Genomic DNA, 13,824 nt, shown 5'->3' on the forward strand with positions numbered 1-13,824 from the left:
TAATTTATTCCATTTATTAGGGAACATTTAAAAAAAAATTGGAGGAAGTACAAACAAAAATTGGCGAAACAAGTGAAGAAAGTGGTAAAGAGGTAGATGGAGGGACAATACTTAAGTTATGGACTGAATCTGCAGGGGGTCACACTCGTGGTCGAGTTTATGGTACGGGAGACTTGTCCATTAACGTCCGACAGGGGTGTGTATCGCTTACACAACATTCCCAGAATTCTTTTAATTCTATGACTGAAATGTCTTTAGAAGCGGAGAGGGCAACCAAAATTAGAGCTGAACAAATTGCTCAGGATGCAGTGGCCCAAGCTCAAGCGGCTACCAAGGTCGCCGAAGAGGCTAGGGAGCGTTCAAAGAAGTTAGAGAATGATTGTGATGCATTAAAGCAATTTTTTGGAGATAAAATTGACGCTTTGCACCGTCAATCAGCTGGTGGATCATCTACTGCGAGTCATCCTCCTTCACATCCTCATTACGATCATAATTTGGACGATGTGTCGCTTGACAAACCTTAGTGTCATAGTTATCCTTACTTTTTGTAGTAGTTGGTTGACAATTATGTATTAGCTAACTTTGTTAAAGTTTTTATTCGATACTTTGTTATTTTGTAGTTTCAGAACACGATATTTTGTTATGTTATTCAATACTTTGTGCGTTTGTTATAATGTCAATGAATGACTTTTAATGTTTATTAGCAATCAATTATATTATTAACAAAAATGAAATTCAGCAAAGCAGGGGCTATAAAATTAAAAATAACAAATTAAATAAATTTGCGCTTAGCGTCGGCCGACCCGACGCTACTTTATAAATTCAGTTGACTTTTATTTTGAATGTAGCGTCGACAAGCCGACGCTACAGATTTTGTTGACTACTATTTATTGACCTTAGCGTCGGCCATCCGACGCAACTATTTTCCGCCCAGCTGACGTGGCAATTGACATTGTTAGCGTCGGATGTTTCAAATTTATACATAGCGCCAGATGGTAATTGTCTGATGCTAAGTATTAGCTTCGACCGTTTTAACCTAGGCCCGTTCCCGACGCTAAAGTGACGTTAACGTCGGCTTTTACTCTATTAGCGTCGGCTTTGGGCCGACGCTAAATCCTGTTTTTCTAGTAGTGTTAATTATTAAGTATAAAAGTAAATTACATAAATATTATTAGTAGTTCTTTATTTTTTATTAATAATTTAATATTACTGGATACTATTAACGAAAAACTAGCGTAACAAAAACTATATATACGTGCAGTGCAGTGGTTAATTTAATTTCTGAGATTTATTTTACAGTTAACAATTAAATGTTTATTATTGAGTATTATTTTTTTTTTTATATTTATTGAGTATATTACTTTAATATATATAGATTAGAATGTCACATTAATAAAGAAAAAGAATGTCACCAAAGATCAAAAGTGAAATAATATGAAATTACATGAATTCAGCATGAAAAGATACAAGATTAAAATCATATTATCCCTATATTTCAAAGACCAAAAGCAAATTCATAATTAAATATACAAGATTAAAATCATATTATCCTTTTATGTAAGTGGAATATGAATTGCTGCATAAAATACATAAATGGTATTTATTTATTTTTATCACGTGTCTTTGTTATACGTTATTTTCTCGGTTCATTATTATAAAACATTGTAATAAAGTTCATATATATTAAAAAAAAAAAACAATTATAAATGATAGATTTGTTGGTCCAAGTCCTGTTATGAGCCAATAGAAAATTAAAATCATATATAATAATATGTATTGTATATATATAATATATCCACTATTAAAATTTTAAATAAATATATTTTAAATAATATGTATTATAAAACATTGTAATAAAGTTCATATATATTAAAAAAAAAAAAAAGAAACAACTATAAATGATAGATTTGTTGGTCCAAGTCCTGTTATGAGCCAATAGAAAATTAAAATCATATATAATAATATGTATTGTAGATATAATATATCCACTCTTAAAATTTTAAATAAATATATTTTAAAATATATTGATTATACTAAAACTAATTAATGATATACTGATAGTTAATAAATCATATCTTATTTCACTACGCGAAAAAACGGATTTTACAGCGCTTTTTTTTAAGCCATTTACAGCGCTTTTTCAAAAAAATAAGCGCTATAAAACATGTAAATACAACACGCGCTTGTTATGCACATTTTACAGCGCTTCTTCAAAAAAGCGCTGTAATATGCCAACCCATGTATGAGTTATGGGTGTGCATTTTACAGCGCTTTCTCAAAAAAGCGCTCTAAAATGCACACTCATAACTCATATATGGGTGTGCATACTACAGCGCTTCCTGAAAAAAGCGCTGTAAAATGCACACCCATAATTTCATATATGGGTGTGCATATTACAACGCTTTCTCAAAAAAGCGCTGTAAAATGCCCACCCATAATTTCATATTATGGGTCTGCATTTTACAGCGCTTTTCGTGTACATTTTACAGCAATTTCTCACGAAAGCGCTGTAAACGGTGCACCATTAAAGCGCTTTAGAACAACATTTTACAGCGCTTTTTAAAAAAAGCGCTGTAAAATGTGTGTTTTTTTTTTTTTAAACGCTGTAAATTAATTATTTGAAATGAAAAGCGCTTTTTAGCTTTTTATGGCACTTTTTTAAAAAAGCGTTGTCTTTTATCTTTGTATCCAAAATTATTTTTGATCCAAAATCACTTCACAATCAGTAGAACAGAACATATTATAGACAATCAGTAGAACAGAACATATTATAGACAATCAGTTCACACAATCAGTAGAACAGAAATCAGAACTAAAGATAAAATTACGTACCCTGAATTATATGGTGCCAAGAACAATTTATCACTTTCTTTATTTCTTAAAAACATATCTACAATGTAGTGTTTTACATTGTCTGGATCGAGTTTGAACATCGACATCTTATGCGGAGACAAGAATGAGTATTTATTTGACAGTTTCCTCGTGCACACGACCTTCTCGTACAAAAACCTTCAATGAAAATTTTAAACTAGATTAATTACCAATACATTTAATTAATTACAAATAAATGCAATTAAAAGTATTTTTTACCTTATGTACAAGCTGATTACAGTAACACTCAGCTCCTTATGTTCGAGAAGATCGTACATTTGCTCCTTTTCGAGGTATTCAATATACTCATCTCCAAAGATGTCTTGATTCATTTGTACAATGGGCGAATCGTTGCTGCTGCCCATGTTCCTTTTTATTTGGATGTCAAGACACGCCCCGTATTTACCAAGGCGTGGCTGACTTTTATTAGGAGCAGCAGCAGCAGCGACCGATTTTCCCCGATCCAGATTTTTTGTTGCTGCAAGTTTTGCAGCTTTATTACCCTCCAGCCTTTGTAGTTTGGCAGCCCTATTAACCTCCAATTTTTGAGGTCTGCTGCCTTTTTTTGGCTGTAGGGGTGGTTTATTTATTTGGACCTACAAAAATGAGGTAAAATGTTAGTTTATTGAATCTGAAAAAATAAAAAACCTTAGGCAATAAATGTGACAAACCTTTTCGGGAGATGTAACTGATTTGTCCTTGGGAATCTTTTTTTCGAGGGCAACAAGGTGTGTGGGCCATGCCACGTAACTGCCAATAGCGTCGCTTAAGAACTTCATATCTCCATCGTTGTCCGGTATGGGCAACGGTGCAGTTGGTTCGAAAGCAACCGTAGGCGATACTTTGACATGGCCCGCGGGGATCGGAATATTGTGCAATACTTCTCCCGAAGTATTGTGCAATATTCCTTTTCCCACCTTCCGTTGAGTCGGCGAGGACAAGTATAGGACACATGTAGTGACACCCTACATCAATAGTTAAAACATAAGTACAGTTAATATATAAGTTTGTTTAATACATAAGTAATTACATAAGCAAGTAAGTAGTAAGTAATTAATTACCTCGGGAATACTCTTCAAACCGACGTTGCAACTCCCGGTTTCACTCTCCATTTGTATTTCAGGTTGGAGCTGAACCGGAAGTTGCTTGTCTTTATTCGTATTCACCAAGAGTGCCACTTGCTCCGATAAGATTCTGAGCTTCTCTAATACTTCCTCGTTGGAAGGTTTTTGGCGCTTCTCTTGAGGAAAAAAGCTTTTGGGAGTTACGCCAAATCCTTTCCCCCTCACTCGACCGGAATACTCAGGGACATTAAACACTTTCCCAAGAATGTCCCTGCACGTATCCTTGTTGCCCTCTTGAGTTTCAGAACTTTGTTCAATAGTTTCCTAAAATACATGTAACATTAAAAAGATAAGTTCAATAGCATTTTTAAAATACAATATTAAAAAATATTAAAGTGATAATATACTTACACAAAGTTCTACAACTTTCTTGACATTTTCATTATCAACCACTCCTTCTTTGTTAACACGCGCTTCCTTCCATAAGATATGACGACCCAAGGGTTGATCGGCTTGGGTGTCTTTTCTCTATTCGTTAAAATCATAAACAAAATAATACAAATTAGTTACACACTATAGTTTATAATACAAATTACAAGTGATGTTTAATTACTTACAATTTTTTGTTCAAGGCGTGCATATCCCATACGTGATTTCTTGTATGGGTGTTTTGGGTTGCTTGCCCGTTCGCGATTTGCCTTACTAATATTCTATATAAAAAAAAAATAGCAATTGTGTAAAAATTTAAAATACGCTACGAATATGAATAATAAAACACAAATGCTAATAAATTAATCACTTACGACAAACGCCGGGTCAGAACGTTTGGAAACAAATGCACTCCATTCATCCTTTGATATATAATGTTGATATATCTTTGGAGGTTCAGCATTTGTGTTTCCTTCTCTATCTTTTAGATAGAAATTTGAGAGATGGGATCTAAATCCACGATGGATTTTCCCAGCAACTCTCAAAACATATGACTTTCGTTCCTCATCAAGAACAAAAGTGGTCTGCAATGAAAACAATTATAAGTAATGTATTTTACAGAAAAAAAATTATAAATGACAAAAGAGTAGATCAAAATATTTACTTGAATGTCATTCCAGATGATATCTTTGGCATCCTTCAACGCCTTATCTCTCCAGTTGTCTATTGTTATTGGGACATTTTGACGAACAACAGCCCCAATGTAGCTTACAAACATGGAGCTGTTGGGGTCAACTGGCTGACCACTCTCGTTCCAGCCAACCTAATAAACTCATATAGTAAGTACATGCCCTAAACCCTAAAAAAAGATAAAAAAACACACAGCAAACAGAGTATATATAGTATACCTCAAATTTAATGCCACTGCTCCGTGCTTTAATCACCCTTTGCATGATAGTTGCACCACGTTTGACTTCTTTTTCGTAAGTCTTAGAGGTGCCAACTTCTTCATTTTGAACTTCTAAATCTTTGTTTGTATCCATTTAACTACAACAAGTTCAACATGCACTTTAGTATAACATCAACAAGCTCAACATGGATCATGCATTATTATAAACAAACTCAACATGTATCAGTATATCTTAAAAAAGCTCAACATGCATTCTAATGATTACAAAAATTTAATAACATCAATACCTGAATAATGATGGTTCGAAGAAAGACGAAATGCAAAGAAAAGAGGGTTTGCAGAAAGTTCACAGAAATATGGTTCACAGAAATACGGTTTGAAGAAATACGTAATGAGGGTTACGTATTTCAATGAAAATATATTGTGTGAAATGGGAGAGATGATCTTGGATGGAAATAAGGTTCGAAATGAAGGAGATGATCGTGGAAATAAGGTTCGTAAAGGACGGGATGATAGGGTTTGCAAAAGAAGAGAAGAAATGAAGGTTGAGATGAAGGTTACGTAATGAAGAGGAAACTGAAGAGGTAACTGTTATATATACGTAACACTTTTACAGCGCTTTTTATAAGCCTTTTACAGCGCTTATTTTGTAAAGCGCTCTAAAAGGCTTCTTTAGTTAAATTTTTAAAAGGCTCTTTTACAGCGCTTTTTTCAAATAAGCGCTGTAAAAGACCTCCGTGTGTTATTATGTTATTTGAATGCCTTTTACAGCGCTTTTTTCAAATAAGCGCTGTAAAAGACCTCCGTGTGTTATTATGTTATTTGAATGCCTTTTACAGCGCTTTTTTCAAATAAGCGCTGTAAAAGACCTCCGTGTGTTATTATGTTATATGAATGCCTTTTACAGCGCTTTCACACATAAGCGCTCTAAAAGGCTTCTTTAGTTAAATTTTTAAAAGGCTCTTTTACAGCGCTTTTTTCAAATAAGCGCTGTAAAAGACCTCCGTGTGTTATTATGTTATATGAATGCCTTTTACAGCGCTTTCACACATAAGCGCTCTAAAAGGCTTCTTTAGTTAAATTTTTAAAAGGCTCTTTTACAGCGCTTTTTTCAAATAAGCGCTGTAAAAGACCTCCGTGTGTTATTATGTTATTTGAATGCCTTTTACAGCGCTTTTACACATAAGCGCTCTAAAATGTCTCTTTATGTTAATTTTAAGAGGCTCTTTTACAGCGCTTTTCCCAAATAAGCGCTGTAAAAGACCTCCGTGTGTTATTATGTTATATGAATGTTTTTTAAAGCCTTTTACAGCGCTTTTCCACATAAGCGCTCTAAAATGTCTCTTTATGTTAATTTTAAAAGGCTCTTTTACAGCGCTTTTTCCAAATAAGCGCTGTAAAAGGCCTTATTGTTTTTGTGTTTTGTTATGTTATGTTATTTTTTAAACAAGCTCAACATGCATGCAAAACCCACATAGTAGTAACTGGTCACCACAAAAATCCCTTCCTCTTCACCAAACTCTTCTCCTTTTATGCATCTTCTTCACAAACATCAAAGCTTACTCTTTCACAATTCAATCTCCACCTCAACACCCTTTTTATCTCTTTACATTCTCTTTCCTTCTTAAATCGAAACTTAATTGGTATTCAGGATCATTGCCATGTTGCGAAAAATGGGTTTGTGTCTGGTGTTTTTGGGGATTCCCATGATGCGTACAAGGTGTTTGAAGAAATGGGTTTGTGTCTGATGTTTTTTGGATTCCCATGATGCGTACAAGGTGTTTGAAGAAATGGGTTTGTGTCTGATGTTTTTTGGATTCCCATGATGCGTACAAGGTGTTTGAAGAAATTAGGTGTCTGATGAATATTATTTTTAAAGCTTTTTTACAGCGCTTTGTCAAATAAGCGCTGTAAAATGTCTTTTTTACTCACTTTCAAAAGAGTCGTTTACAGCGCTTTGTGTGAAAAGCGCTGTAAAAGGTATAAAACACTCATTATTTTATTTTTAAAAGGATCTTTTACAGCGCTTTTTAAGATAAGCGCTGTAAAATGTCTCTTTATTTTATTTTTGTGTTTGGTTTATTTGGGTTGGGATGACATTAAAAACATTTTTATCATTGTTTATTGGATTAAAAATATTGTTATCATTGTCTTTATCACAATACTTTAGGAGATGATGAATTATTAGAAATGAGTATTCTGAAGAATCTATATATATATATGCACTGAGCAAAAGAGAATCTCTCTATTCAGTTCAGTTCAGTTCATGTAAATTACTAATTTATATTCAGTTCAGTTCATGTAAATCAAGCTAAATATAAAACACTCATTGTTACATGAACTTGGTATAAAACACTCAAATCAAGCTAAATATAAGCAGAAAATAAATTAATCAGAAAATAAATTAATCAGAACTTAGTATAAAACACTCAATTCAGATTACATGCATATTTACAATAACACAGTTCAGATTACATGCATAGCTTATATAAAACAATTAAACATATATATACATTAAGATGCCCTTCTTCTTTTCCTGGTGACATTCACATTTGTTTGTCCATTTACAATACGAAACGATGGATTAATCCAAATTCCCTCATCATGATCATCTCTAAGATATAAACCATCATCAGTTGAATCAATTTCATGTGGTTGTTGTGATGTTGCAAATAAAAGATCATTACCAACATCTTCATCATTATTGTTATCATCACTTATTTTATTGGTCGATAGGACAACAGACCATTTATCATTAGAAGGATCAGTGACATAAAACACTTGTTGAGCTTGCGACGCTAAAATAAAAGGCTCGTCTTTGTATCCCACCCTATTAAAATCGACAAGCAAGAATCCTGACTCATCAATCCGAACGCCATTATTATTATCGACCCACTTGCAACCAAATATGGGAACACGAAACATTGTGTAGTCTAACTCCCATATGCGCTCGATAACCCCAAAATATGATAGATTTGCATATATTGGGTTTTTGTCTTTTGCACTTGAGACATGCATCGCTTCAGCTACGAGAGTGACTCCACTATTTTGCATAGTGGTCTGATCATCTTGTTCTTTGGTATAAAATGTGTAGCCGTTAATAACATAACCAGTGTAAGAAAAGACATGTAAGCTCGGACCATTTGCTAGCCACCTCAATCTATTTGAAATTGATCCGGGGTCTATATCAAATTTTGACATTATGTGATTTTTTAACCATGTTACAAAACTTCGATTGTGCTCTCGAGTTATCCAATTTTGATTCCTATTCATGTTCAAACGAGATAACTGATCAATGTGTATTGTAACATACGGTTGAACCTCATCATCATTGTGCAGAACATACAATTGTGCCTGCTCCCATTCTGTCCTTGATATAGTCAGTAGTCTCCTTCCAGTTATCCCTTCTCCTGATAGTCTTCCCGAATGACGAGACATGGGAAGCCCTATGGATTCAACATTGGACAGATATTCAGTACAAAATTCAGCAGCCTCTTCAACAATGTATCGTTCAGCAATACAACCTTCTGGTCGACTTCTACTTTTTACGTACCCTTTTAATATTTTCATATATCGTTCTATCGGATACATCCATCTCATATAAGCTGGCCCACAAAGTTGTGTCTCCTTAACCAGATGAACAGTAAGGTGAACCATTATATCAAAAAACGATGGTGGGAAATACATTTCAAGCTCACACAAAGTAACAACAATTTCCCTCTGCAATGTCGGTAATTTCTGAGGGTCGATCACTTTACTACAAATTTCCCTGAAGAAGAAACATAATCTAGTTAAGGCTAGTCGAACTTTTTCAGGTAAAATGGAACGTATACCTATTGGTAGCAAATGCTCCATTATAATATGACAATCATGGGTCTTCAAACCTTTTAACTTGAGGTCTTTCATACAAACCAAATTTTTAATGTTCGAAGAGTATCCTTCTGGAACTTTAACTTCGTGTAGAAATTTACATAAAACAATTTTTTCCTTTCTAGATAGAGTATGAGCGGCTGGAGGTAGATATGTGCGATTTCCTTTCTTTACTGGAGCCAGTTCATTTCTTATTCCCATATCGACCAAGTCCAATCTTGCATTGACGCCATCTTTAGACTTTCCTGGAACATTGAGTAACGTACCAATAACACTTTCAAATACATTTTTTTCAATATGCATCACATCGAGGAAATGTCTTACATACAATGACTTCCAATATGGCAATTCAAAGAAAATTGACTTTTTCTTCCACCCAGTTTTCACCAGCTCTCCCGCAAAAGGTTTGCCAAATTTATTGGTCAAACCTTGTACTTTTTCAAGTATTTGATATCCAGTCGGTGCTAAAGGAGCTTTACCTTCCTCTGATTTTCCATTGAATGCATTTCTCCACCCACGATACTGATGACTATAAGGTAAAAATCTACGATGTCCAAGAAACACATTCTTCTTACAATGTTTCAACCGCATCCAATTTGTACTCTCTTCACATATAGGACATGCACACTGACCTTTAATGCTATATCCTGATAAATTACCATATGCTGGAAAATCATTAATTATGCCGAACAACATAACCCTTAAATTGAAACATTCTTTCTTATACCCATCATAAACTTCCACACCTGTCTCCCACATACTTTTTAAATTTTCGATTAGAGGAGTCAAGTATACGTCGATATCATTCCCCGGTTGTTTGGGTCCAGAAATTAACAGAGACAACATCATAAACTTACGCTTCATACATAACCATGGAGGTAGGTTATATATTACCAAAATCACAGGCCACGTGCTATGTGAGATGCTTTGAAGACCATGTGGATTCATTCCATCAGTAGAAAGTGCAAGTCTTAGATTTCTTGACTCTATCCCGAATTCAGGATACTCGTGATCAATTTTTGCCCATTGTGGGGAATCTGCAGGGTGTCGAAACATTCCATCTCTAATTCTTTCATCTGCATGCCATGTCAAGTGTTTTGAATCTTCTTCACTGCGATACATGCGCCTAAATCTTGGTATTATAGGAAAATACCACACGACTTTTGCTGGAGTAGATTCTTTCTTCTTATATCGAGAGACATTGCATTTCGGACACGCCTTAAGTAGTTCATATTCGTTTCGAAATAAAATGCAATCGTTAGGACACGCATGAATCCTTTCGTAACTCATTCCAATAGAACACAAAATCCGTTTAGCCTCGTAGGTTCGACTGGGAAGTTCATTATCATCTGGCAACATATCTTTTATGAGTGTTAATAATTCCGTAAAGCTTTTATCAGACCATCCATTACTCGCTTTTAAGTTGTACAACTTTAATATCGCTGACAGTCTTGTGAATTTAGTACAACCATTATATAATTCTTTCTCTGCATCACTCAACAAACTTTCAAACATTTTAGGACAATCTCGAAGATCTTCTTCAACTGCTTTTGCAATCTCATCAACTCGGTCCGGCTCATATGTATCTGTATCGAAGTCAGTTGAAGCATATGTCGAACTATTCTCAAAATTAATGTTTCCTTTTTTTTTCTCACCATGTCTTATCCAACATGTGTAGCTTTGATCAATTCCATTACATACTAGATGTCCTTCTAATTCATCTTCTCTAACACGTTTTCCAAAACAACATTTTAAACAAGGACAAACTACTCTATTTGGATCTTTTGCATTCTTCACTGCAAACTCAACAAACTCCTTCACTCCAATTTCATACTCTTTTGACAATCGATTGGCTGAAATCCATTTCCTATCCATATTATACCACCTATATAAATGCAGTAACAAAAATAATAAGCTTTCAAAACATATCAACAAGTTTCAAAAAGAAACCAATATCAACTAACAATTTCAAAACAGAACAGATCATGTGGTATGAGTTTTTGACAATTTTTGACAATTTCAAAACATAACAGATCATGTGTAAAAAATACCTTAGACAACGTAGATGGCCGCACAGTACGTAGAGGATATTAGGGTTCGCAACGTATATAATTATTTGAAAGATGTAGAGGATATGAGGGTTTCCAACGTATATAATTATTTGAAAGATGTAGAGGATATGAGGGTTTCCAACGTATATAATTATTTGAAAGATGTAGAGGATATGAGGGTTTCCAACGTATATAATTATTTTAAAGATGTATTTTACAGCGCTTGTGAAAAACGCGCTGTAATAGGTAGTTAAATTCAATGAAAGCGCATGTGTTTTACAGCGCTTGTGAAAAACGCGCTGTAATAGGTAGTTAAATTCAATGAAAGCGCATGTGTTTTACAGCGCTTGTGAAAAAAGCGCTGTAATAGGTAGTTAAATTCAATGAAAGCGCATGTGTTTTACAGCGCTTGTGAAAAAAGCGCTGTAATAGGTAGTTAAATTCAATGAAAGCGCATGTGTTTTACAGCGCTTGTGAAAAAAGCGCTGTAGTAGGTAGTTAAATTCAATGAAAGCGCATGTGTTTTACAGCGCTTGTGAAAAAAGCGCTGTAGTAGGTAGTTAAATTCAATGAAAGCGCATGTGTTTTACAGCGCTTGTGAAAAAAGCGCTGTAGTAGGTAGTTAAATTCAATGAAAGCGCATGTGTTTTACAGCGCTTGTGAAAAAAGCGCTGTAATAGGTAGTTAAATTCAATGAAAGCGCATGTGTTTTACAGCGCTTGTGAAAAAAGCGCTGTAACTGATTCGCGAAAGCGCTTCCTTTTACAGCGCTTTTTTGACAAGCGCTGTAAAAGCCTTATAACGTGATGCGCAAACGTTATATGACCTACTACAACGCTTGTTTTACAGCGCTTTGCATCAAAAGCGCTGTAATAGGTTCCGTTATTTTTAAAATATAATTACAACAGCGCTTGTGTTTAGAAAGCGCTATAAAATGGGCGCTGTTAAATGTCATTTTTGGCGTAGTGTTTATTAGTGATTTGCTAAGTTTCATGTAAGTGGAATATTAATTCATGCATAAAATACGTATATTGTATTGATTTATTTTTATTGTGTGTCTTTGTTATACATTACTTTCTCGGTTCATTATTATAAGACATTATAACAAAGTTCATATGTATTAAGAAAAATAGTTATAATGACAGATTTGTTTACGGTGTATGATACATTTACATATGTACGTGTGAATAAAATTTATGATTTTTAATAGTAAATTAAACTTGGGCATATATTTTTTAAAATAAGTATTACATTTTTTTTTGCTTTAATTATAATATTAAATGAATTGTTGTTCTTTATTTTATATACATTGAACTTACTACTTTAAGTAATAATTTCATTGTAAAACATGTATCTTAAAAGTCCTTAAATCTTAATTTAATTAACAAATGTCCATAATATTATGTTGCATAGCTTTAGAGATAGCTTTGAAAATAATTAAAGGTCAATCTAATTTTATTTTTTGACGAAGTGCCAAAAGATTATCACGTGTTCTTTTGCAATTACTTAAAATGGATTGTTACCAAGATAAATATATCCCATAATCATTTTGTACAAGAATTAATACTTGGGATATAAGTCTGCATACTTTCTTCCATTTAGAATTTTAATTATCGTATGTTGAAGTTCGTTTTCATCTTCTTCAGAAAGAGATGAAGTTGATGGAGGATTTTCAAGAACTTAGAAACCCAAATACACTTTTGTTGTTTGTAGAGGTTGTAAGCCAAAACTCTTTAACAAGTTTGGTGAAGATCGATTTTTCAATCATGGTCACATACTCGAAGATAGCCATGATTTTAAGTTTATCAGAAAGATCATATTCATGATTGGAAAGATCTTCTAAGTCAAATGAAGCTTCAATGTGAACAACATAGTTGTGTGCTTCATATGTGTCATTGGATGACTATCTATGATAAAGTAAATAAATAAACAGACAGAAGAAGACGATAGAGGTAGAAACAATAGAAGCAAAAAGGTTTAAATAGATTGATGTAATTCAATCTATATAAACTGGTGATTTTTAACTTCCAAGAGAAAGATTTTTCCATTTTTCAAGAAAAAATGATGATTGATTTTCTTGAGAAGTTAAAACACAAAAATTGTTTCTACCTCATTGTATTTGAATACAACTGTAGAAAAATGCAGAATTCAGTTTCGAAATGGTTTCGCAACCAATTGACACTTACAACACAAATTCAAACAATCACACTTAGCAATTTCGGCACAATCACAACAACAACTGAGTATACATATACAATCATCACAGTATATCAAACATGACTCGCGTGACAAGCACCCTAATGCAATGCGTATATGCCAAAATGCATGAATTCCGGAATTCCAATCAAAACCCTCCTCGAAGAGGCATAAATCGTAATTGTACCGCATATCACATGCCTTGTTCTAATTACCAAGGTGTCGCCCATCACAGGCTCGCACGATTTACTAAAGTATCGCCTATCACAGGCCTTACACTGTTTTTCTAGAGTGTAATCGCTCATAGATCAACACATTCTAGAGTGCAATCTCTCACAGATCAGTACGACACGATAATCCCTGTAAGGATAAGATGAACCAACAAATCACATGGCATCATCTCGTGGCCCATCATGGTCACCACTATCACCAT

Source organism: Cicer arietinum, chromosome 2 (genome assembly GCF_000331145.2).
Source record: "Cicer arietinum cultivar CDC Frontier isolate Library 1 chromosome 2, Cicar.CDCFrontier_v2.0, whole genome shotgun sequence".
NCBI classification, from domain to species: domain Eukaryota; kingdom Viridiplantae; phylum Streptophyta; class Magnoliopsida; order Fabales; family Fabaceae; genus Cicer; species Cicer arietinum.